Genomic DNA, 26,315 nt, shown 5'->3' with positions numbered 1-26,315 from the left:
CCACTTACAGAACGGGGTCACGACCATTAATAGCTAAAGTTTTTAATATGCACTGCCACTAACATGCCTTATTAGTAATGAGGTCTCATTGCAAGGTTTCTTAACTGTACTTTTTGGTGGAACACTGTCTGCCTCTACCAATGGTATGAAGCTGAAAAGATGTAGGCATGCAACAGTCTGCTGCTTACTTGGAATCACATAGAGCTATTTCTTTTGGATTCTTTACAAGATCCTGTTGCTAGCAATGTCTCCTGATCCCTATTACTGTTCTGCTTGTTGTCTGTTCTTTTGGTTAGTTTATTGGTTTTGTATGGTGTTTTGAAAAGTCAATAAAGAAATTGAACTAAAATGGGACCTGCAGTAAAATAACATGTACTAGCATGATAGCACATGCTAGTAACTCTAGCTGGTAATGTACAACTTTGGCAACACATGTAAAATTGCAATGCCAATAAGTTTTTCTGAAGCTGTGATTCAGTGGGGCTAGCGGTTTCCAAATGCAGCACTCTAGACTGCAGCCTGCTTTTGCTGCTGCTTCTGTTCCTATAAACATTCCCACCTGGTCTCCGCAGAATGAGAAAAACTTGTGCAATTCCCAAATCAACAACATCAGGCAGCAATCAGTCAGGCCCCTGCAAGCTCCCACACAGGTCCTCTCACATTACCATTTCACACCAAGGTCTACTGGAAAGGCTTCCCCTTTAACATCTGCTAATCAGACTTCTTCTTTCGAGCCTGTAGCAATTAAAACTGTTACTGGATGGAGGCCGATAAGGGGGGGGGGAGGATAGAAAGATGGGAAACACAGAGAGGGAGTGTAAATATTACAGATCTACAGCTAGACTGTTAACTGAACAGATGGGGTGTAACTGATGCACTGACTGTTGTGTAAATCTAATTTTTAGAACTATGAGATCTAGGTCTTCAATTAAATGGACGATCTCTCAGCTGTAAGAGTGAGTGTCAGCTGTTCCCAGTCACAAGGGAAAGCTGGGATTTCTTCCAGTTGCCAGCATCTAAATACTATTTGAGCACTATAGTGCCAGTCACACATCTGCAACCATTCTGCATAAATACCAGATTGCTAGCCAGTTTCTGAAACAAACACTATAGCTTTTTCCTATTGCTCATCACAAGTGGGCCAAAGACCTATGACATTTATTCAGCATGCTCTTCCACTTACTGCTTATCTGTATTCCACACAACACTTGTTTAAACAGTAACACTTTCTCCACTTTTAGGTTTTGTGAGCATAGCTGATGTACGGGTGTTTCTCAAGCATGGCTTTTTTTTTGTTGTTGAAAGACAACAGGGGAATAGCCAGACACCCAATTTTGGGTGGGCCTGGGCCCAAGATGGGTGGGCAGAAGAACCTCGCCCCGTCCCACAGGTGATTTGGTCTCGCCTGCATGCCATATGGTCTGTCAAACATCCCCCCTCTCCCGTATACCTTTTAAATAGCAGATTTTCATCAGCAGCGAGCAGCAGCTAATACACAATGCTCATGTTGGCCCCACACCCTTCCCTCTGATGCAGCTTCCTATTTCCGCCTAGGCAGAAATACATCAGAGGGAAGGCTGTGGGGCCGGTGCGAACAGTATGTATGTCACTGCTCACTGCAGGCGAAGATCTGCTACTTACAAGGTATGCAGGAGGGACACTTGGGAGTTTTCAGCTGGTGGGGCTTGGGGATCCCTGCCAGCCACATCATAGGTATGCTGCTACTGGGTGGGCCTGAACCCAAACAAGCCCACCCTTGGCTACGCCACTGAAAGACAACCAAGGCAATGCCTTAAAGAGAACAAAGAGGTAGGATGCTACCTATGCCCATATTTTGATTGCTTCTATGTTTTTGTCACAAATTCACCATGCAATAAGGGATCAATGAAACCCTTTTCAGCTGGGATCCTTCACACAGAGAAATCAGAACTGGCCAATCAAATATATGATTGTTGAAATGTTAATGTATAAATAGCTGAAATGCCATAGTTTCAATGGTACTTCTAGGTTAAACTGTGAATTTCATTTATTCCATGTTTCACCAAAACAGGTCAGTTTCTTTATTTTCTACAAATTGATAAATTGCTGTGAAACTGCCAATTTTCAGAAAAATCAGTTGAGTAATTTTTGAGAAGGATGAGGGCAAAAACTGTTTTTAGCAGCTTCAAAATATCAGTATCGTTTTATGCCGGCTAGACAAATATCATCACATGAATGTAGAGAACCTTTCGACACGTTGGATTACATTATTTTATTGAACAGACTTTCTGATTATATTGGGCATGTGGGACTGTCCTCTCCTGGTTTAAGTCAGTTTTGGAGGACAGATATCAGTGCATCTTGATGGGGTCAGAGGTATCAGCTCCGAAGCCCTTACTATTCAGAGTTTCTTAGGGTGTACCCTTTATCTCAGTTGCTTTTTAATTTGTATATTAGACCTGTTGCAGAAATCGTGACTATGTATGGTATGCATATTGATACTTACGTTGATGACATTCAATGGTTAGAATGAGAGCTTCAGTTAGAGAAATTGCAAAACTGTTTAGAAGCTATTAAGAATTGAATATGTGCTGAATCGATTACAGTTAAAGTCTTTTAAGACTAAACTTAAGTGGATTCATAGAGACAGTTGTTCCGGTCTTCGTCCTAGTTTGCTCTAGGAACAGATCTACTGGGTAAGGAAAAGTAGGTGCTTAGGTATGGAATTAGACACAGGTTTAAACTTTGATCATACTCATCTGCCATTATTTCTTTGTATTTACTATCTTCAGCAGCCCTGTAGGATTTGTCCTTATGTTTCTCTGGAATTTCTAGGTATAAAATTAGAGGACATAATTTGAGGTTGTGGGGTGGCAGACTTCGGAGTAACGTCAGGAAATAAATAAAAAGAGGATAGTATCAAAACAAAGCTCAACACATCAACAGTTATAAGTTCATTTAGGATAGGCAGGAGTAGTGCTTAAATGGCAGCTCCAGCAGTGAAGAAGTGAAACCAGTGCCAGACAGACTTCTACGGTCTGTGTCCCATAAATGGCAAGACAGATCAGAAGTACACCGTACAACTAAATATTTCAGCATATTAGGGTTTTGACAGCAACTCCAGTAGCTGAGAAGCAGGGCCAGTGCAGGACAGACTTTTTAATGGTTTAAGCCCTGGAAATGGCAAGGACGGATCAGGTGAAAGTATGCATATTTTAAACCATATTCAAATAATATTAGTGCAGGTCAGTGAGGAGGGGAAGGCGCCATATAGTGGAACTTATCGAGTAAAATGTTGTAATAATATTGAACTGTTGGTTCAATAATGCTCTGATAATGAATGTGACTGCTGGACAGACTGGATGGACCATGAAGGTCTTTTTCTACCATCATTTAGCATGTTACCAAGTAAGTGATTTTTGTGTTACTCTTGTAGATTCACTTAAGACATCTACAGTATATATAAGAGGGCAAAGTCCAGTTGTGGATGTGCATGTGATGCTCTTTAGAGAGTTTGAGAGCACGATTTGGAGGGGAGGGGGATCTTTCTAAGAAAGAATGGGAAGTTTTTTGGACTAGCAACTGTCAACCAATATTGTTGGCAGTAGTGACTCAGTCTTTGTATTATGTAGCCTATCAGTCTTTATGGACCCCTTCAAAGATTGCAAAATTGACTGTGGGTCTGATGTAAGTACTTTGTCTCATATGTTGTATGCTTGTGTGAATTTGAAGGAGCTTTGGGTTCCAGCATGGAAGCACATTTCTAGTGTTTTAGAAATGTGGTCTGATTTGAATTATAAAATAGACATTTGGAGGTCAAATACTTTAACTCATCTGACAAGAAAAAAGAGGGTTAGATTTTCTGATGTACTTATGACTATAGCAATATGGACCATATTGTCTGTGTGGAAGGACAACACTGCTTTGTCTATGAATGCTTGGTGGAATGTTATATGTCTGACTAGAAAGTACAAAGAGACTGCAGCGATTAAAAGGCAGAGAGCTTCTCAATGTTTAAAAATGTTTGGGTTCCTTTAGATTTGTATTGTCAAAATGCTATGGGGTGATTTTGAACGAAATATCAGCTTGTTTGTAATATGGGGCAATGTAATGTGTCTGTGAAATGCCAGGTTGTTGAGGGGTTGTATTGTCTCTGTTTTCTTTGTTAATAAAGAGGTTGAACTAAAAAAATGATTTTGCATAATTACTTTACACTTATCATGGTTATGGATTATGGCAATGCTCTTTTAGGGGCTATCAACTAAAAGTAATAAAATATTGCAATGTGTACAGAATACTTCAGCATGACTTTTGACAAATACTGGATTATAGAAACATATTTCGCCAGTTCTTTCTTCTCTACATTGGCTTCTTAAAGAAAAACATTGTCTGGCCAATATTCAGCTGGTGGCAATCAGTGTTTTGTTTTGTTTTTAAAACACTGGCTGTTGCCAGCTAAATTAGTCCCAGATATTCAGTGCTGGGTCATGTCTGAGTACCAGCACTGAATATCCAGGGTTAATTCACAGTGCCCTGGCCGCTGGAGCTTATGCGGGTCCTGGCCAATATTTAGCTGGAACCTGCATAAGACATTTGTGCCCAGATCCTGATCTCCCCACCCACCCCCCTGGAATGGAAAGAATCCTCCCAGCCTGTTCTCCCTTTCACACCCATCCCCTGAAGATACAGCAAGGTAGGCCTAGGCCCTCACCCATGATGGAACCCTTACCCCCGGCCTACCGCTGATTTTTAAGAAATGTTCCAGAGGCGATCTGGGAAATTATAGTCCGATGAGCCTGATGTTGGTGCCGGGCAAAATGGTAGAGACTATTATAAAGAACAAAATTACAGAGCATATTCAAAAGAATGGATTCATGAGACAAAGCCAACATAGATTTAGTGAAGGGAAATCTTGCCTCACCAATCTATTATATTTCTTTGAAGGGGTGAACAAACATGATAAGGGTGAGCCAGTCAATACTGTATATCTGGATTTTCAAAAGGCGTTTGACAAAGTACCTCATGAAAGACTCCAGAGGAAATTGGAGAGTCATGGGATAGTGTCCTATTGTGGATTAAAAACTGGTTAAAAGATAGAAAACAGAGAGTAGGGTAAAATGGTCAGTATTCTCAATGGAGAAGGGTAGATAGTGTGGTTCCGCAGGGGTCTGTGCTGGGACTTCTGCTTTTTAACATATTTATAAATGATCTAGAGATGGGAGTAACTAAGTGAGGTAATTAAATTTGCTGATGACACAAAGTTATTCAAAGTTGTTAAATTGCAGGAGGATTATGGAAAATTACAAGAGAACCTTACGAGACTGGGCATCTAAATGGCAGATGACATTTAATGTGAACAAGAGCAAAGTGATGCATTGGGAAAGAGGAACCTGAATTATAGCTATGTAATGCACATTAGGATTCACTGACCAGGAAAGGGATCTAGGCGTCATTGTTGATGATATGATGAAACCCTCTGCTCAGTGTGTGGCGGCGGCTAAGAAAACAAATAGAATGTTAGGTTTTATAAGGAATGGAAAACAAAAATGAGGATGTTATAATGCCTTTGTATCGCTCTATGGTGTGACCACACCTCAAATATTGTGTTCAATTCTGGTCACTACATCTCAAAAAAGATATAGTGGAATTAGAAAAGGTATAGAGAAGGGCAACTAAAATGATAAAGGGGATGGGACAACTTCCCTATGAGGAAAGGCTAAAGTGGCTAGGGCTCTTCAGCTTGGAGAAAAAACGGCTGAGGGGAGATATGATAGAGGTCTATAAAATAATGAGTGGAGTGGAATGGGTAGACATGAATTGCTTGTTTATTTTTTCCAAAAATACTAGGACTAGGGCGCATGCAATGAAGCTACAAAGTAGTAAATTTAAAACAAATCAGAGAAAATATTTCTTCACTCAATGTGTAATTAAACTGTGGAATTCATTGCCAGAGAATGTAGTAAAAGCAGTTAGTTTAGCGGGGTTTAAAAAAGGTTTGGATGGCTTTCTAAAGGAAAAGTCCATAGACCATTATTAAAATGGACTTGGGGAAATTTCCACTGCTTATTTCAGCAGCATAAAATGTATTGTACTTCTTTAGGATCTTGCCAGGTATTTTTGACCTGGATTGGTCACTGTTGGAAACAGAATGCTGGGCTTGATGGACCTTTGGTCTGTCCCAGTATGGCAATACTTATGTACTTATAGACCATCACAGATAAGCCTGGGGGGAGGGGGGAGCCAGCACAGGTGGGGGCTTGGGCCTAAATTGCAGTATCTTCTGGGGGTGCATAGGTAGGTGGGGGGGGGGGGAATCAGGTCAGAGGGAGGGTGGATTCTTTCCATTCCAGGTGGTGGGGGGATTGGGATGGGGGGGAGCAGCTGGAGTTTCTACCTGGAAAGTAACTGGACACTGGCCAATATTCAGACCAGTGCCCAGTTACTTTCACCGCATAAAGTTAGAACAGTCTTTTATTGTCCTAACTTTATGCAAGCCAGGGGCGTAGCTAGACACCCAATTTTGGGTGGGCTTGGGCCCAAGATGGGTGGGCAGAACCCTGTCCCGTCCCATAGGTGATTTGGTCTCTCCTTCTCTCACCTGCATGCCATATGGTCTCTTAAACATCCACCCTCTCCTGCATACCATTTAAATAGTAGGCTTTCACCAGCAGTAAGCAGCAACTAATACACACTGCTCATGTTGGCCTCACTACCTTCCCACTGATGCAACTTCCTGTTTCCGCATAGGCGGGAATACATCAGAGGGAAGGCTGTGGGGCAGGTGCAAGCAGTATGTATTAGTCACTGCTTGCTGTAGGCAAAGATCTACTATTTACAAGGTATGCAGGAGGGACAGTTATTGGGAGTTTTCAGCTGGTGGGGCTTGGGAATCCCTGCCAGCCACATCATAGGTGAGCTGCTACTGGGTGAGCCTGAACCCAAAGTGGGTGGGCCTGGGTCCACCTAGGCCCACCCTTGGCTACGCCACTGATGCAAGCTCCTAACTAGTTTGAGTACTGAATATCACTGCTAACCAGCTAGGTGACCGTTCTGCCCAAAATATGTCCCCCGGTCCACCCACTAACTTCGCTGGTTAGGGGTTGGCCATTAAGAGGCAATGTTTAGTGGCACTGTCTGATTAAGTTTCACTGAAAAATTGCCATCTAGTCCCACACAAGCAATTCAAATGGCCTTTTAAATCATTTTGAATAGCAGGCCCTGTGTTTCTCAGTTACTGATTTTGGCTTTCAGGAATGTTCATGTATTTGTTCCTGGCTGTTAAGGAAGGTATTGATTTATGTACCCAATTGTTCACTGTGCTCTGAGGACGAGAAACTTTCTGCAATGCTTTCAGGCAGATCTTTACAATTGGAATGAACCCGTTCCTGTGCTTACTATCACTCAATTGTTTGCTTATGGAACAAAGTCCCTTCCTTTTACAGATCTATTAACGATTTGTTGAAGTTCAGGATAGCTATAAAAACGTTTGTTTAGTTAGTATTTTATTTTTATTGATGTGCTCCACTTATTTATTTGATTTGTCATTATATGAGATTTGTTTACGACCAAATGGATCATGTATGTTATTTTGCAGGGACAGAAGCGAGGGATTCAAAAGTGCAATGAACTATGCACAGTAAGATTGAAGCACAATGGGCCCCAAGAGTTGGTATGACGCAACAAATGTACTAATAAATTTGTTCCTTCACATGAATTCTTGGGGCCCATTGTGCTTCTTCCCTACTGTGTATGTTATGTTATAATCCATTCTGTGCAATGTTAGGAGGACCGGACCACTGCTCTTTCTAAGCTGAGCAGAAGTCCTCCATCTACAGTCCTGCCAGTAGGGGGTGCTGTTTCACTATCACATTTTCAATAGTGAGGGACAGGCAAGTTCTGTCTGTCCCTATAGACGGAAAACACAACACTGAAGCACCACCCTCTACTGGTAGCAGTGCAGTTGGAGGACACCTGCTCAGCTTAGAGGGAACAGTAGATGGGATAAAAATTGAATGAATGAATGAATGAATGAATAAATAGAAGCACCTGCAAGCCTGAGTTGGTCACAACTGTCCTGGTTATACACCGCTCTCTCATCATAATGCACAATGTTATAACGCAAATTTGGTTATAATATGGTAGCAAATATGGCTTCCGGAATTTTTGTACCATTTGCTTGATTATACTGTACATACCTAGTATGACTCCCAGAACCTTTGTATCTTTTCCGTGATTATACTGTACAAGCCTAGTATAAAAAATGTCACATCATTGACGCGCAGTCCCAGTTTACATGGTTGAAGCGTGGTTCCAGCTCATAGCTCTTGAAAATGGCAAGCAGTTTTTTGAAGCGCAAATTACATGGTTGAAGTGCCCTTTCGGCTCACATGGTTGTCGCATACCGTTCCAGCTCATATGGTTGACGAGCGGTCCCAGCTCACATGGTTGACGCATACAATTCCTGTTCAAATGTTTGATGCACAGTCCTGGCTCAAGTGTTTAATGTGCCCTTCTAGTTGAAACATGGTTCCAGCTCACTGTTCCTGAAAATTGCAAGCGGCACATCGTATACATTGGAAGAGAAACTAAGAGCAATACAGCGCATTGATAATAGTGAAACAAAAAGCAAATGTCTCCAGAGACCTAAATGTTTCAGAATCAACTCTGCACGGATGATTGAAAAATTGACCAAAGATCATGGATTACCTGCACAAAATCAACGAAGAATGCATTCTCAAACGAAAACATGCAAGGTTAGCACAAGATGTGGCCTTGGATTCCGTATTGTTCACATGGTTCGTGCAGCAACAGCAAAAGGGCATTTCAATCTCAAGGCATATAATATTAATGCAAGTGGAGAAATTCAACAGAACACTGAACGGCGAAACCACTCAATTCAAAGCAAGTGATGGAAGGCACAGGATATCTCAAACAGTGATTGCAAGCAAAAAATGATCTTCAGATCAGCAAGCTGCTTGATCCTACCCAAAGAAATGGAAAGAAATTATTGAGGCTGGAAGTTACACAGAAGAACAGGTCTACAATGCTGATGAAACTGGAATATTCTATAAAATGATGAAGACAAAAAACTAGCGTTGAAGAAGGATGACTGCAAAAAAAAAAAAACAAAAAGAGGATTTAAACTAGCCAAAGACTAACCATTTTGTTCTGCATCAATGCAATGGGCAGCCACAAACTTACACCTCATTGCACTGGGAAGTACCAAAGGCCTCATTGTTTCCATCATGTTAACATGAAATCATTACCCTTTTTGTATAACAATTCCTGAAATTTTCCAGGACTGGTTCCATAATGACTTTGTTCCTTCTATTTGAAAACATTTGCGGACTAGGCATCTGAAAGAGAATGCAATACTGCTCTTGGATAATTGTCCTGCCCACCCGCCACCTAAAAATCTGATATCCCAGGATGGCAAAGTCAGGTTTGAATATCTGCCCAAAAATACAACCTCCAGGATCCAACCATTGGACCAAGGGGTCACTTCCATAATTAAGCAGCACTATAGAAGAAATTGGTAACCCAAATGTTAGACAGAAACCTACCTGTTCCTGATCTTCTGAAACGTTTATCTATAAGGGGCTTCTTTTACATTGCCACTGAGGCATGGAGTCTAAATAAGCGCTGAAACAATGAACTGTTGCTGGATGTCAGGATTTTCAGAGGCATTTGGCAGAGCAGTACTTGATCTAGATGACTCAGATAACAGCAGCAATTTTGAAGGTTTCAGAGGAGGAAATGGGAAAGATTGATGTTGAACGGAAGCAAGAAATTTCAAATAATTTATCACGGATTGGAGTAGATGTTGCAACTGCAAATGTAGAATCCTGGATACACGGGGAAAATGAATGTGAAGAAATTTGCTCCATTGCACATGAGCTAAGTGATGCTGAAATTAGCAAGTTGGTAAATTCACGTCAATTTGTGGACAATACTTCAGACAAAGATGAGGCACTCGAGTTCCCTAAAGAAGTGGATGATTTTGTTCTAGCTTTATCTGAGACAGTACATACAATAGGAAACATTTTTAAATGGACTGAAACTCAGGATCTAGAACCTATCAAAGTTATACAGCTGAGAAGCATTCTACAATTTGCTAAGCATCAATCATAGGCCTGGCACAGGTCTAGATGATGAGCCCTTGGACTGCCGCCAAACTCCCAACTGGGAGGTCAGGAAGGTCCTGATGGACAGCAGACACTTGTAGAGGAGAGGAGGCCAGTGGATGGCTCTGAAAAGAGCCCTTGGAGACAGGCCCAGAAGAACCAGGATCTGGGGTGGCTCTGAAAAGAGCCCTTTGGAGCAGGGGCCTGGGGGCAAGCCCGGCATAATTGGGACCTGGGGTAGCTTGGGGGGCAGGCCCAGCAGGCCCAGAACCTGGGGTGGCTCTGAAAAGAGCCCTTGGGGAGCAGGCCCGGTAGAATTGGGCCCTGGGTAGGAGACAGGAACGCAGGAACATGGAGGCTGGGCTGGAAGCAGGAAATCAGAAGCTAGGCTGGAAGCAGGAACATTCAGGCTGGGCTTGAGGCCAGTGCTAGGCAGGCAGAGCAGTTGTGGAGACAATGACTGCAGGGTCCCATTGCCCTGAAATATGCTAGGAGGGTTTGATATCAGCGGGGAGCGCCACAACCCTACTCCCATCGCGGGACTTCAAAGGCGCTACTGGTGCACGCATATGCACCCTGGGCCACCAGCGGGAGGAACCGCCGCTCCTGGGTGCCTTACACCCATCCCCGCTTCCCTATCTGGCACTGAGGGTAAGTTGGGGTGTTGGGGGGGGCACATCCCAGGGCCGAGACAGAAAATGAACTGCTCTGTAGAGGAATCCAAGTGCTGCTTCTTGGCTGGAGGTGAGATTGGGCTGTCGTGCTTATGCTCCTCTGAGTGCAATGAAGGGGCAGAAACAACCTCCTTCCCTTCTGGCTTTGGCAGGCACTTGGCAGCAGTGCTATAGGCCTCTAAGATTTGGTCAGCTTTTCTCTGTTCAGAGACAGTCTGTGATCCCCTTGGGCAGCAGGAGCATGGAAATTACCACATTGAGATGCTGAAGGCCACTTCATGGAAGACTTTTGACTTGTAAGTACAGTGGTTATTGACAACTGTGCACAGCTAACTCTTTTCTGATTTTTTTCTTTCAGAGATGTTCCTCTGCCTACGACTGGTCATGAAGTGTATTCAGAGAATACCTTTTTGTCTAGGAGACATTTGCATGCAATGCATGCAGTCTTCTTGAGCATGGTCAGAACCCAAAGTAAGCACACACTTCGAATGAGTATCAAAGTTCAGGATTTCTCTGCTGCACTTCATGCAAGGTCAAAAATCTGATTTCAGAGAGATCTTTTTTATAATAAAATAAATAAATAAAGCAACAACCCCCTAATTCCATAAAACTCGCCCAAAACTGTGTGCACGAATTTGGACATGTGCCTGATTTGCATGAGCAATTTAATTGAATAACAAGCTAATTAGTGCTAATTGGCTTGTTAAGCAATTGGCACTGATTAGTTTTAATTGGAACTTATATGCATAAATTTAGGTGCAGGACCTGTGTCTAAATTTTACAAGTGAGTAAAAAATGGGTGCAGAAATGAGAGGGTCATGGGTCGAATGGGGGTGTTCCTAGCATTTATGTGCATTGTTATAGAATACGGGGAATATGCGCCCGATTTAGGCATGCACATTTGCATTACGTTTCAGTTGGTGCAAATGGCTGCACCTAAAGTTAGGCGTGAGTCCTGGGCATAAGCGCTATTCTGTAAACCGCATCTAACTTTAAGTGCGGCTTATACAATAGTACTGCTTTTAGCGCCAATATTCTTGAGAAGAAAAAAGATAAAAAACAACACCAGAAATGGTAAATACTTTTTAAAGAGGGAGAACTTCATCTCACGTCCCCTTGCTAGAGTGGAAGAAATGATATTAAGGAGCTGAGGAGATTACTGAGCATGGGAAGGGCTGCGCATGCTTGGAACTGTGTTCTGAGCTGTGGGAGAACACTTCCGACCCTGTGCCGTTGGATGACATCACCCATTGTGTGCCTGACTCAATCCTACTCTCAACGGAAAATGCATGTTAAATAAACACAGTTATTAAAAGATATTTTTCCTTCCTTTGCAAGACTTCCGAAATTTACAATATATCTAACACATGAGGTTTCAGCGCTACAATTTTGTTTATGACAAATTCCATTATCCTCTAATTTTTCAGCTATGTGATAGCAAGGCTATTTCCTTGTTTACAATCCTATAACTTTAAAACCCTTCCAAATGACGAACAGAATACATTTGTCATTAAAATGTATAAATGGAAGAATCCCTACATCCTATATGAGCTTCAAACAACCACAAAGAATATTTTTCAATGTTCATCACACTCTCAAAATACCGAGCAGGAGAATGCAAACACTTGTGTTTATCAAGAATGGATTTATCTACCTCCTCTCCAACCTCAACGTGACTCAAATACTTTAACATCTGGTCCACTATCCTTTTCTATGTCAGAATTACAGCCTATATGTTATTGGCAAAACTGCAATGAAATAGTATATCCTTCCTTTATATCTAAAGCAATCTGATAACCAGTCCAGAGTGTGCACTCCAGGGAAAGTCAGGGATTCAAACTTGAGAAATGTTTACATAAAAAATTTTGTCTTGGTATATGTATACTGAAGAACCTTTCCCTTCATACTTACAGCAAGTCTGACAGAACTAGGAAATGATGTTAACTGTATCCAATCTCCAGGACAAAAAGAAAAACAAAAGAAAATTATCACGATTTGGAAAGCTGGTTAAATTCCAATAAGTGTTTTTAATCTCTTAAGCACTGAACTTTTTCTTCTCAGTAAGCTTTTCTGTTGAGTAAATATAATTCTATTTGGATATACATATTTGCAGGAATGATATTTGTCTACTTTGTTTTTGATTCATTGAGGGGCCATTTTATAAAGGGGCATAAGGGCCTACGTGTGTCCAGTTCTCGCCAAATCAGCACTACCGCCTGACTACCGCATGCCCCGGGTGGTAATTCTGAATTTGGCGCATTCCGAAAACACGCGGTAGAAAATATTTCTACCATGAAGCGCTTACCTGGCAGTAAATGGCAGTGGGCAAGCGCTGCATGCCTACCACCCAGGTGGTGGTAAGGCGCTGGTTTTTATTTTTCCGCATGTCCATTTTCCAACCCCTTAAAAAAGGCCCTTTTTCCAGGATGTGCTAAAAACTGGCCCGGCACCCACCCAAAAGATGTGCTTGCACTGCTGCAGGCCACTTTTTGCCATGGCTTAGTAAAAGGGCCCCTGAACTTGGGAGCCAAATTCACTTTTATGAATGCTTACCTTTTACAACTGTAAAACAACATTTTTGTCTTTTGTCTACTGCTTGATATTTTTGTACATCGATTTGTCTATATATTTGTTTTTTTAATAAATAAAGTTTAAAAAAAACTCTTAACTCTTTAGATTCATTGTTCCATCCCTTAATTTTCCATTGAATTATTATTATTATTATTCCATCCCCCAAATATTTTATTAGACCATTTTGCTTTCGTCTACGCTTTATTTATGAACAATCAGATCAGATAAATTATTAGAGGGAAACCAAAGTTTGGAAATAGCTAATTTCCTAAGTAAAAGTTGAGAGTTCAACCTTTCCTACCATCTCCATTACAAGTCTATAGAGTAATTTTACAAAGGCATTTTCACGTCTATATTCCAGTATATGCAGGTAAAATGCCTCTTATTAGGGGGGTCTTTTACAAAGGCATGTTAGCATTTTTAGTGCGTGCTAATGATTTGCGTGCGCTAAACGCTAGAGATGCCCGATTAGCGCATGCTTATTTTTAGCGTGCACTAAAAATACTAGCATGCCTTTGTAAAAGGTCCCCTAAATTACTCTGGGGCCCTTTTACTAAGGTGCGTTGAAAAATGGGCTGCGCTAGTGTAGGTGTGTGTTTTGGGCGAACGCAGATCCATTTTCAGCGCACCTGTAAATGACAATTACTGCCCAGTTTCTGCCACACGTCAGAAAATAAAAATTCTTTTCTGGCGCGCGATGCGGATGTGCGTCAAAAATGAAATTACCGCAAGGGCCATGTGGTAGCCGGGCGGTAACTCCAAAGTGACATGCGTTGGGCACACAGCTCAGTAAAAGGGCTCATCTGCTTGTAAAATTACATGCGATCACAAGAACACACATATTTCTATGTGAACAGCTGAAAGAATGCAACAGCTATCCCCCTTCTTTCCAAAGTTAGTTCAGCCTATTCACCCTATTTCTCTCTCTAGCTTGCTGTCCATCTTTCCTCCTCTTCCTTCTTCCCAGCCTGGTCTCTCCTTGTTTTCCTTTTCTTCTTCAGAGTAACCTAGTGGTTAGTGCAGTGGACTTTGATCCTGGGGAACTGAGTTCAATTCCCACTGCAGCTCCTTGTGACTCTGGGCAAGTCACTTAACCCTCCATTACCCCTGGTACAAAGTAAGTACCTGAATATATGTAAACCACTTTGAATGTAGTTGCAAAAACCTCAGAAAGGCAGTATATCAAGTCCCATTTCCATTTCTCTTTCCTTGCAGATAAACTTTATTGCAACCTCCTCCATTAAATAGAAAATTACTCATCAAAGAAACCAGATAGGGATCCTACACAGCTATACTGTCCAAGCCTAAAATGTGGCTTTAATTTCACTGTTTTGATACAGCAGATCCCCTCCAACAAAAAATCAAAATGTGTAGCTTTGCACATACTTTATCACCTAAGTGGTCCAGTTCTTCTGATGTTTAATGCCTACATCTTTCATAATATCTGTTTTGGAGCTGTCCTGTCATATCTGGTTTTGTTACTCAATAGTACATGAGCAATTTTGAATCCTTCTAGTATCGGCGGAAACAATGTTCTCTAAAATACAAGCGTGCTAATCTTTTACTGATGATCAACAAGTCATTCTCTGCTGGATGTTAGATGAAGAGCTGATCTCATGTGACACTGCCTCAAATGTGCTCTGGAGAGCAGCAGACACCAAATGTCACAGGCAAGAATTGGACAAAAGGACTGGATTACTGGGATCACATCTTCCCAGCACTGCTTTTACTGGCCTTCTCAAAAAGAGTGAAACATAAAACACTAGTTTCACAGAACTAAACAAAGTACAATGCACTTGAGCAAGAGCAAAGTCTGGAACAGGTAAACAGAGATGAAGAGCACGAATATAAGAACATGGGAAGAAGAAAGAATGTAAAAAGTTTAAAAAGTATGAAACTTATTTGTAAAGTTCTGCAAAAGCTATTATAGTGTAGGGTGCCTAGCTCCTGTGTAATAAATGATGATATGTCACACTTTGGAACAATCTGCATCAGTGGCGTAGCTACGTGGGGTCATGGGGGCCTGGGCCCCTATAGATTTGGCCCTGGACCCCCCTGCCACCAACCCTCCCCCGCCGCCGTCGGGGGGGGGGGGGGGGTCAAAGTTGGTGGTGGTGGCGGCAGGGGGAGGAGTCAAAAATGGGGGGGGGGGTAAAATGTGCCCCCTCACCTCGGGCTCTGGACCGCCCTCCCGTCGAAGTCTGGCTTCGCCCCTGATCTGCATGCTAACCCAAAAAGCATATGGGGATAATTCTATAACAGGGTGCCTACCACTGTTCCCTCTAAGCGGGAGTCCTCCACCTACAGGCCTGTCACTAGGTGGTGCTGTTTCACTATCACATTTTCAATAGTGAGAGACAGGCAAGTGTGGCAACCCAGAACTACTGCTGGCCCAATATGGGTGCTGGCAGTAGTTCTACCCCTAGCACGTGCCATTTCCGGAACTAGTGGAAATATTTAAAAAATATTTCCGCCAGGTTACCACGGGAGCCCTCACCGCCATCTCAATGGGTGGCAATAAGTGTCCTCCCCACCGACCACTTACATGTTGTTTACCACACTTGAAGTTAAGTAATTTCTCACTTCTCTTTGTGGATCCATCCAAAGTCAGTTCTGTGAAGTTAGCATTTTATACCCAAAGAAATAAGGGGTTTTTTTTGTGCCAGTGATGACAAATAGCCGATTTTCCTCAACCCTCGTTTTTGAAAACGATCAATTGGGTTGGTGGTTGGGCTTCTTTCAGAGGCTTTTTCCACTTGTTCTTATTTACATTTCTATGCACTTCACAGAGCCATAGTCTTATGAAAGTATCAATTGCCACTATTTTAGAGAGATTGTCGTGCTGTGTTGTATAGTACTAGTACTCTCTATTCCTTGTTGTGATATATGATTATTCTAATCTTTTACACATATAATTGGTGCATAAATGTCAACACCCATTTATAGAATTACACCCTATAAGGGGTGTAATTTTAGGCAGCATTTTCTGTGCATAAAAAGGCCTGTTTTACATGCAAAAAAGGGCATTTAGAGAATTAAGTGGCCACATACATAAATAAAAAAAATATACAACATGCAAAGTATGTGTCTATTTTTATGCGATCTGCTTGTAGGTATTCCTGGGGTTATAGTCTGTGTGGAGTGCAGCCCGAGTTGCAAAGTATATGTACTTATAAAATATACAGGTATTGTGGAGTATATGCACATATTTACAACTTTACAGGAACAAGTGTACATGCGTGTCTCAGCATTTGTGTGCTATTGGAGATAGTCCTGGAAGCCCATTTTATAAATGCATATAGGTGCCTACGTTGCTTTTATAAAATTGTGTACTGCTATCCCTAATGGGCTCAATGAACTAGACTGGATGACATGGAGGGGCATAATCGAAAGGTACGCCCAAGTTTTCCTGGGGATGTTCTCGCAGGACGGCTCCAGCAAGGGGCAGGGAAACCCGTGTTATCAAAACAAGATGGGCGTCCATCTTTCGTTTCAATAATATGGTCGGGGCCGCCCAAATCAGCAAATTTAGGTCGATCTTAGAGATGGTCATCCCCAGGACTTGGTCGTTTCTGATTTTCGGCGATAATGAAAAGCGAGGATGTCCATCTCAGAAATGACCAAATCCAAGCCATTTGGTTGTGCACTGGTCCCTCTGACATGCCAGGACACCAACTGGGCACCGTAGGGGGCATTGCAGTGGATTTCACAAATTGCTCCCAGGTACATAGCTCCCTTACCTTCAGCCAGATGCACTAACTGAATGGAAAAAGCCCTTCCCTTACTGATCCCTTAGCGATTTGGAAAGGAACGGGCATGCATGAAGGAAATCGCATGCAAATGAGCTGCTCACTGTTAGCTCATTTGCACACGATTTCCTTACTAACCTTAAATAAATTGCCGTCTACAACTTTAGAAAAACAGAAGTCCAGGTGAACACGTCCAAGTGCTCGTCAGGGACGTCTTTTTTTTTTTTTTAGAGTATGGGTGAAGGATGTCCTTTGCTATGCCTCCGTCCCTGTGATGGCAGTTGAGGATGTCCAAAATGTGGATGTTTCTGTGAGAAGGACATCCATGTCTTTGCTATGCCTCTGACACCCCCTTACCCCCTTTATTTATTTATTTGGATCACAAGTAGCAGCACTGGGATTTGAACCGGCCACCCCTGGATTGTAAGACCAGTGCTCTAATCATTAGGCCACTCCTCCACTCCACTCCATTGAAATTTGGCCATCCCTGTGGGGGGGGGGGGGGGGCAGTTCAGGACGTCTAAAATGTTTGAAAGAAGGACATCCACACCTTCGCTATGCCTCCGCTGACACACACACACCTCCCCTCCCAGGAACCTGCATACTGCTGCGATGGACCTGAATATGACATTTCAGGCTGGCAAAAAAAGTTTTTAAAGTTGTTTTTTTCAGGGTGGGAGGGGGTTAGTGACCACTGGGGAAGTCAGGGGAGGTCATCCCCGATTCCCTCCGATGGTCATCTGGTCAGTTCGGGCACCTTTTTGAGGCTTGGTCATAAGAAAAATGGACCAAGTAAAGTCGGCCAAGTGCTCGTCAGGGGACGCCCTTCTTTTTTCCATTATCACTCAAGGATGGCCATCTGTTAGGCACACCTCAGTCCCGCCTTCGCTATGCCTCCGACACGCCCCCAGGAACTTTGGTTGTCCCCACGACAGGAAGCAGTTGGGGACGCCCAAAATCGGCTTTCAATTATGCAGATTTGGGCGACCCTGAGAGAAGGACGCCCATCTCCCGATTTGTGTCGAAAGATGGGCGCCCTTCTCTTTCGAAAATAAGCCTGTTAGTATAAGCTGATTGGTGCCCTGCTGTCTGCTGATCCTGTATAATCAGATTCCAGCAGATGCCACAGCCATTTTGAAGAGAAGAGGATTGAACTAAGAAAATCTGGATGTGCCTTAAGTTGATGTGAATTTGTGAGTTTCTGTGGGCTATCCCCCAAATTCTATATATGGCGCATTAACTTGTGCGCGCTAATTTGGCTGCATGTCCAAATTGTGCTTACAACTTAATTAACAAGCCAATTAGCGCTAATTGGCTCTTAAGCAATTAGCGGCACTAATTGGCTTTAATTAGAATGTATGCGCAGAACTTTCTAGATGTATTCTACAATGTGGTGCGCATGAATTCTAATTCACGGAAGTCGAAAAGGGGGCATGGAATGGGTAGGTTGTGGGTGTTTCAAAAAACTATTTGCACTATTATGGAATACACACGATCTGTGCCTAACTTAGGTGCAGATATTTAGGCTAACCAAGTGGTTTTTCGGCACTGATTTTTAAGGCACCATTTATAGAATTTGGTCCTATATGTTGATGTGCACGAAGAAGCTTTCAATAACAGATTGTTGTCTTTCACAGGAATGACTTCCTTGATGCAGCAGAAGTGAAATATTGCGCTGCGTTGGAAGGCTGTTCTCTGTGTGACTGAGTAGTTGCTTCACCTAAGTCAAATTTTTGGAAACTGAAAATTTGATGGGAATATATATAATTTTTAAATCTTGATTTAAAGATGACGTTAAAGATGATGTCAAAAATGGACCTGTGAAGAATTATGGTGTTCTTCTGGATACTACTCAATTTCCAAACGTACCCACCTAACAGTCCACAAAAAAATGTATTTGAATAAGGATATCAGTTTGTAGATTTTGTTATTCCCCATGATAGTTTGGATTGTGCCAAATTGGGATTGTTTTTATAAAATAGGCACCTTCTGGAGTTCTCACATAGGTGTCCTCTTACAACATCAAGCTCTGTCTTATCACTAGAATAAGAACATAAAATGTATTGTACTGTTTTGGGATCTTGCCAGGTACATGTGACCTGGATTGGCCACTGTTGGAAACAGGATGCTGGGCTTGATGGACTTTCGGTCTGTCCCAGTATAGCAATATTTATATGGATCCTATACAAAATAGTGAGCACATGCTAAACTAATCAGTCCTTCTTCTTTCATTTCCCCTCCTTCATATTTGAAAACAGTCAAAAAAGGAAATTGAGGTACCAAGTTTAGCATTCAGATTTTTACCAAGGAATAGAGAATGTATATGCAAATCCAAACTATGGTTGCTGGGAATACTGTAAAAAAACAAGATCAAAATATTCACTCACCAACTTTCTTGTTGATAGAATACCTCTTCGACAAAATGGGCAATGGCAGTTAAGGAATACTAGTTATATCTGTGGAAATAATTTTTAGGAAAAATGTAAGAAACAACACAGAAATAATAAAATAAATAAATAATACTTATTAACCGCTTTCATGAACAGGTTCACCCAAAATGGTGTACAACAAGTGCAACCTGACATAGGTGACCTACATTATAGAAGCAGTATAACTACAGTAAAAGAACCAAATGCCAACATAGCACACAGAACAGTGAAATAAACTTTCTGCCAGGTACTTGTGACCTGGATTGGCCACTGTTGAAAGCAAGATACTGGGCTAAATGGACTATTAGTCTGATCAAGTATGTGATCAACAATGTGATGTGAAGCCCCATTTACATAGAACATAGAGATCAGAATTAAGACATTCAGGTAGAGTTATGCTCAGTTCAGAAAAGGATCTGCTGACATCAGTGGCATAGCTACGCGTGGACCTGGGTGGGCACAGCGCCACACTGTTGTCTTCCCCCCTCTTCTACATGGCATCCTGGCATCTGCGTTCCTGTCTCTGAACACCTTCCCTCCCCGGTGTCAGTACAGGCATCCCCAGCGCCTACAGCAATTCATTCTCACTGCTTGCACCGGCCCCACAGGCTTCCATCTGCTGGTGTCCCGCGCTCGCTGAAGTCATTACCTGTTTCCTGTGTGGCGGAATGCGGCAGATGGAAGCCTAAGGGGGCGGTGCAAGTAGTGAGAATGAATTGCTGTTCTTATGAGTTAAATGTAACCATACTCTGCATTCACAAACGTCTACCCCCCCCCCCCCCCCAACAAGTGCAGATCATAAGTAGGACATTTCTCCATGGAAGTCACAATACAATTATTCTAATTCTCATGTCAGCGGAGTAATAGCAACATAAATCTCTCTACCAGGCACATTGTGAAATGCAAAACGTAAAGAAAATCCAAACTCAAGATACATTTAGCAAACATGTCATACATTAGCACTAATGCTATGATTCAAACAGCAAGAACCCTACCTATTACTCCTGGGGCAACTTGGCACAAAATGAAAAATTATGCACAAAATTTTTGGAAATTCTGTTCACAGTATTTTAAAACTCTGCATCTTTTATCCAATTGGTTGCTTTGATGTACTATTATGTAAAACTTCAAAAATAAAAATATTTTTTTAAAAATTCTGCATGTTTTTTTGTAAATATTTGTGCAAAATGTCTCCAATAATATGGCCTTTCTACTCCCCCAGCTTCTTCTTTCACCAGTAATATCACTCTCCATGTTCCAGCTTGCCCAGCTCTCTCTCACTCCAATTTAGCTTCAGGTTCCACCCTGCACATCAGACCACTTCCTCCTTCTCTGCTGGCCCGAGCCCACTGGTTATTTGAACCATTTGGGACTCTGTACAGGAGAAAATCGAGCCACTTTGTGACTACCCAATGAGAAGGCACGGCGAGTCTTGAGCTGTTTACTCTTGTGAAGTGAGTCACCACTGAGGGGGTCATGGTGGAGAAAAATTCTGAAGATCTGATATACTTAAAAACAGTTCAAACGCTGGGATTATAGTCTTATATGTTGACTGTTGCCCCCACTGTGGGACTGCCTCTACAATTTGGGCGCTCAACTCATGGTATTTCAATGCATAAATGGCACTATTCTATAAAACTGCACACAATTTTTTGGAATGCCCCTGACCCACCCATGCCTTTTTCCTGGCCATGCCCCCCCTTTTGAGTTGTGCGCTATGGGATTTAGACGCTTGAGATTATAGAATAGTGCACAAGCAAATGCTCGCATAAATCCAAAAGTTCTAGGCAGTAAAAGTTAACTATATGATACATTACAATAAACAGAATCATTCAGAATGACCAGTCAGAAAGACATCAAGATTTATTGATTGTTAAGGCCCATTAATTAATAATCTTGTACCCACACCAGACCTTTGACACCATATAAAGAATCCATTGGTTAATGCCTCACATTATTCATTCACACACATACATGCCGGTTATTCACTTTCTGGAGACCTCAATGCCCAAAAGATGGAATATGTCAAAGGAATCCCTTGTCATATTAATCCACCTCAGTGAACATGATTCTGAGTGTTATTTTTTTTTCTTCTAAAAGAGGAACACCTACCTACAACAATCAATTGGGGATAGATATTCAAAGAGCCACTGAGCATCAAAGATAACCAGTTAATTTTAACTTCTAAACTTTGTCCATATATTCAATGGCAGTTCACTCACTAAAGTTACCAGGTGACGTTTGTCAAACACTTCGCCTATGCTCAGAAAAGCAACTCATAAATAAAGTTAAATATCTTGCTAAATCTAACAGTACAAAATGTGCGATAGAACGGCTAAATCTACCTAAATGGATTTTCTCCCTGCTGAAAGTACATATGTATCTCACACTTAACCCCAGTAAAGAGACATTCCTGGGGAATATAACATGATCAGGGGAGAAATCCATGCATGCAGGCCTTTAATTTGAAAAAAAAGTATGAGCACAATCAATGTGTATACTTTGCACTCCCACTGGAGACATCTTAAGTGCATGTGCGCTTTTTATCTGCATAAACCTCTTGATTTTTAAGACAAATTATGCAGGTAGTTGGTGTTTGAACAGCAGGCTGGTTTGGGCAGGTTGTGTGTACATGTTTTGTTTAATACATGAAATAAATTCTCAGGCACTGGCTTTTTTTTTTAAAGATGATAAAAGTTATTCTCACTGTTTCATCTGTTCACCGCTGGAAAAAACCTGTTTCATTTCTCCATGAAGTATTTGCATCATACGCTATTTATTTTACTGTAATGCTGTAACCTAATTCATTGTCAAAACATGTTTAGAATAGTTTAGCAGGTAATACACACCAAGGCGTGCAGCTCTGTAAGCCCTCAGGAACCATATTTACTTATTCAAGAATTTCAAGCAAAATGAAGCTACAGTTTTGGGGTATTCAATGACTTTTCTTAAAGACATGAGAGCCCAATATTCTATAATGGTATATAGCCACCCAGATGCTGTTACAAAATAGGCTATCACAACACAGCATTGGGGTGCCTAAATGGCAGTCCCCAATTATACAATTGTCTCCTATGTGGATAATTTCATAAAAGACTTTTCGTGTATATGCTCAGAAAACAGCTCTTACAAAATTACCTTTACATTATATTAATCGACATTTCTATCCCACATTAGTCATGAAGTTCAATGTGGCTTACAATTAATTAAATAAAAAAGTTAGGTCCCTGTTTACTAAGCCGCACTGTAGGTGTGCTAACGTTTTTAGCGTGCACTAAAAATTAGCGTGCACTAACACTAGAGACACCCATAGGAATATATGGGTGTCTCTAGCATTAACAAGCGCTAAAAATTAGTGCACGCTAAAAATGTTAGCACCCTAAAGATAGCAAATAGAATCCTAGCCTTCAGACAGAACACAATCAAAAGAAATTTATGAAACAATGGATTTTAGCATTTTCTGAAACCAACTATAATTCTCCTGAATCCTAATTTCCAAAGTCAATCAGGCTCATTTTCGAAAGAAAAGGGTGTCCAAAAATGACACAAAAGGCACATGGGCGTCCCTGTGAAAGAAGATCACTCAAATCCAATAATCAAAACAGGGCCATAAGGGCATCCTCAGCGCAAGGACTCCCATCTATGGTCGTCCCCACAGGGGGCGTGTTATGGGCGGTGTTACGAGATGGGCGCCCCCCAGTGTACAATGGCTAGCGAAATGGTTTCGCATGGGTCGGAACATGGGCGTCCTTAGTTAGACCTGAAATAAAAGCGACCAGGGTAAGGGGGAAGTCGTCTTTAGACCCATTAGCGATTTTGTGCAGTTAGAGAGCGGCGAGAACGTTGTTGGGAGAGAAAACTGAGAGTTTGTTGAGTACCTGTTACCTTTGTCTGTGTGCCGTAGTTGGAACGTTTTCACCCTCATTTGTGGTTTACCTTTTCAGCATTCCCTACCTTTCTAGCCCCCAAACCCAGACACCACTACTCCTTCCTCTATCTCCATCCCCTCCCCCTATCCCTCTCCACTCACTGTCCCCAAGTTCATATTTCATTCCCTTACCTGTTTGTAGTCTCTGTTTGTCTCTTTGTCCTGTGTACTGCTGCAGCCTGTTTGTGAAGACTGCTTGGAGAGTGTGTGGCTAGAGGGTGTGGCAGGAGAGTTTGTACCAGTGGCGTAGCTACGTGGGGCCTGAGCCCCCGCAGATTCACCCCAGGACCCCCCTCCCGGCGAACCCGCCCCCGCCGCCGCCTACCTTTACTTTTGCTGGTGGGGGATCCCACTCCCCGCCAGCCGACGTCTTCTCAGTCCTTCCTGCTCTTCAATTTGTTTGCTGACGTCCTGCACGTAATTGTACGTGCAGGACGTCAGACTCAGAGAACAGTTCTGTTCTCTGAGTCTGACGTCCTGCACGTACAATGTGCAGGATGTCAGCAAACAAATTGAAGAGCAGGAAGCGACTGAGAAGAAGACGTCGGCTGGCGGGGAGTGGGATCCCCCGCCAGCAAAGGTAAAGGTAGGCTGCAGCGGCGGCGGGTTCGCGGCGGGAGGGGGGGGGGGCGGCAATGTCGGCAGTGGGGGCGGCGCCGGGGGGGGCTAAAATGTGCCCCCTCCCCCCGGGCTCTGGACCCCTCCCCCACGGAAGGCTGGCTACGCCCCTGGTTTTGTACTGGGTCAGAGAGTGCTTGCAGTGTGGCTCTGCTGTGTGTGACCGCATTGTTTGTCGGTGGTGGGAGAGTGAGTGTCAGCTTCTGTTTGTTGCTGCTGTGTTTCACCAAGTTGGTAGGGAGAGGTGAGCACTGGTGATACTGCATTGCACCTGTAGTGTGGGGAAATGGAGGCACTAAATGCTGGCTTACATGTTGGAGGAAGAGGGGAGGCACCGCAGGAGGTACTCACACCCCAGAGTTTTCAGGCCCCGTAGCAGTTTCCTAGACCTCACTGACCTGCAGTGTCTCACTACGTACCGCTTTGATAGGGCTGCCATTCAGCACCTTTGTGACCAGCTCAAGCCCCTCCTGCAGCCCAGGACCCATAGGAACAACCCCATCCCTGTGCACCTAAAGATCACTGCTTCTCTATCTTTTCTGGCCACTGGGAGTTTCCAGTCTGTCCTATCTGTGAACACGGGTCTCATCCAGGCTTCTATTTCTAACTGCCTCACCCAGTTCCTTGATGCCTTCCTTACCCACACCTCTGAGTACATCACCTTCCCCACCACCCCCCAGGCCCTGCAGAACAACATGACTGACTTCTACACCGTAGCTCGCTTCCCCTCGGTTGTAGGCGCCATTGACTGCACACATGTCGCACTCAGACCCCCACCACCCCCGGGCACGAGAGGCCACTTATAGGAACAAGAAAGCATTCCACTCCCTCAATATGCAAGTTGTGTGTGACGCCCAGGGGGAGATTCTATACGTGTGTGCCCGATACCCAGGTTCCACCCATGATGCCTATATATTGCAGCACTCTGGAATCTTCTGCATGTTTGAGCAAGGGGAGATCACTGGAAGATGGCTCCTAGGTAAGTGTAGCATGGATCTGCCCAAACTATACCTCCTCCACCGGGCAACCCTCCACAACCCACTATCCCCCCCCCCCCTCCACAACGTACCCACTCCAAACAATACACACTCATCTTTCTCATCCTGCTTCTCCCCAAAGGTGACAGAGGCTACCCACAGCGGAGTTGGCTCATGACCCCCATAGTGTACCCACAAACAGGGTCAGAGGAGAACTACAACAGTAGACATCGGACCACCCGTGGCATCATCGAGCGCACCTTCGGACAACTTAAGAACAGGTTCTGATGTCTGGACCCTTCTGGAGGGGAGCTCCTGTACAGCCCCCAAAAGGTGGCAAAGATATTCCTGGCCTGCTGCATGCTCCATAATTTGGCAATGCGCAGAGGACAGGCCCTCCCAGAAGAACCACAGCCACCACAGCAGCAGGCTCCAGATGAACAGGATGAGGAGCCCCCTCCACCTCCCGCCCACAGAGCAGAACACAGTGCACACCAGCTGGGGGTCAGAGCCAGGCAAAGACTGATCGAGACAAGTTTTCTGTGAGAGTAAGTTGACATTTATTTCTATGACATAGTATTTACACACCACCACCACCACCACCCTCTACCACCACCATCACCCGCTCTGTACATATTCCCCTCCTTCCAACCCTCACCCCCACCCCCCCAGCATGTCCCATCACTTTCCCCGCTCCCTCCCCTGGCCCCGTCCCCGTCCCCTCCTACCCCTCCCACCGTGTTCCTTTGCAGCTGGTGCTGCAGGGGAATTCTTGAGAGTCCTCTGATGAGCTCCCACTCTCCTCCTCTGTGTCCACAAGGCTGCCTGCTGCCTCGGCTGCCCGCTGCCTCGGCTGCCCTGTGGAAGTCCGGCCACTTTGCGCTCTGTGGCTTGCCCTGCAACCTAGGCACAGGACCCAGAAGGGGACCTGGTGTGGTGGCTGCTGGACCAGTGGCTGTGGAGGCTGAGGATCTCAAGCTCCTCTTCTTAGTGGGTGGTTGCTGTGTAGTGGTGGAAGTAGAGGCCAGTTGTTGCTGCATCAGGGTATACTAGGTGCTTTCAGGTCACGGCGTAGGCCCTCGATGCTGTGCTCCAGCCATTGGAGCTGCTGTACCACTTCACGTTGGGCCTGTACCACTTCCTGTTGCAGCTCCAATTTCTGGCGCCAGTAATCTTCCATGTGCACATTCTGGCCCAGCAATTGTGTGGCGAGGTGCAATAGCTGCCTCATCTGGTTGGATGGCCTCTGCTGAGGAGGTGCCCCCC

General features: G+C 43.5%; 1 protein-coding gene across 3 annotated transcripts in view; it reads right to left on the bottom strand.

The window, feature by feature from the left end:
* LHFPL2 (LHFPL tetraspan subfamily member 2) overlaps positions 1 to 26,315 on the bottom strand; it is a 382,911-nt gene that overhangs the window by 174,733 nt on the left and 181,863 nt on the right. For all 3 annotated transcript variants that reach the window (XM_030193238.1, XM_030193239.1, XM_030193240.1), the window contains exon 3: positions 19,485 to 19,553. The gene's annotated coding sequence lies outside the window, so the exon portion shown is untranslated. The remainder of the gene's footprint in view (positions 1 to 19,484; positions 19,554 to 26,315) is intronic.

Source organism: Microcaecilia unicolor, chromosome 2, assembly GCF_901765095.1.
Source record: "Microcaecilia unicolor chromosome 2, aMicUni1.1, whole genome shotgun sequence".
Classification (NCBI taxonomy): Eukaryota; Metazoa; Chordata; class Amphibia; order Gymnophiona; family Siphonopidae; genus Microcaecilia; species Microcaecilia unicolor.
Note: the sequence above shows the minus strand (reverse complement) of the source record. Positions and strands in the feature narration are given on the sequence as shown.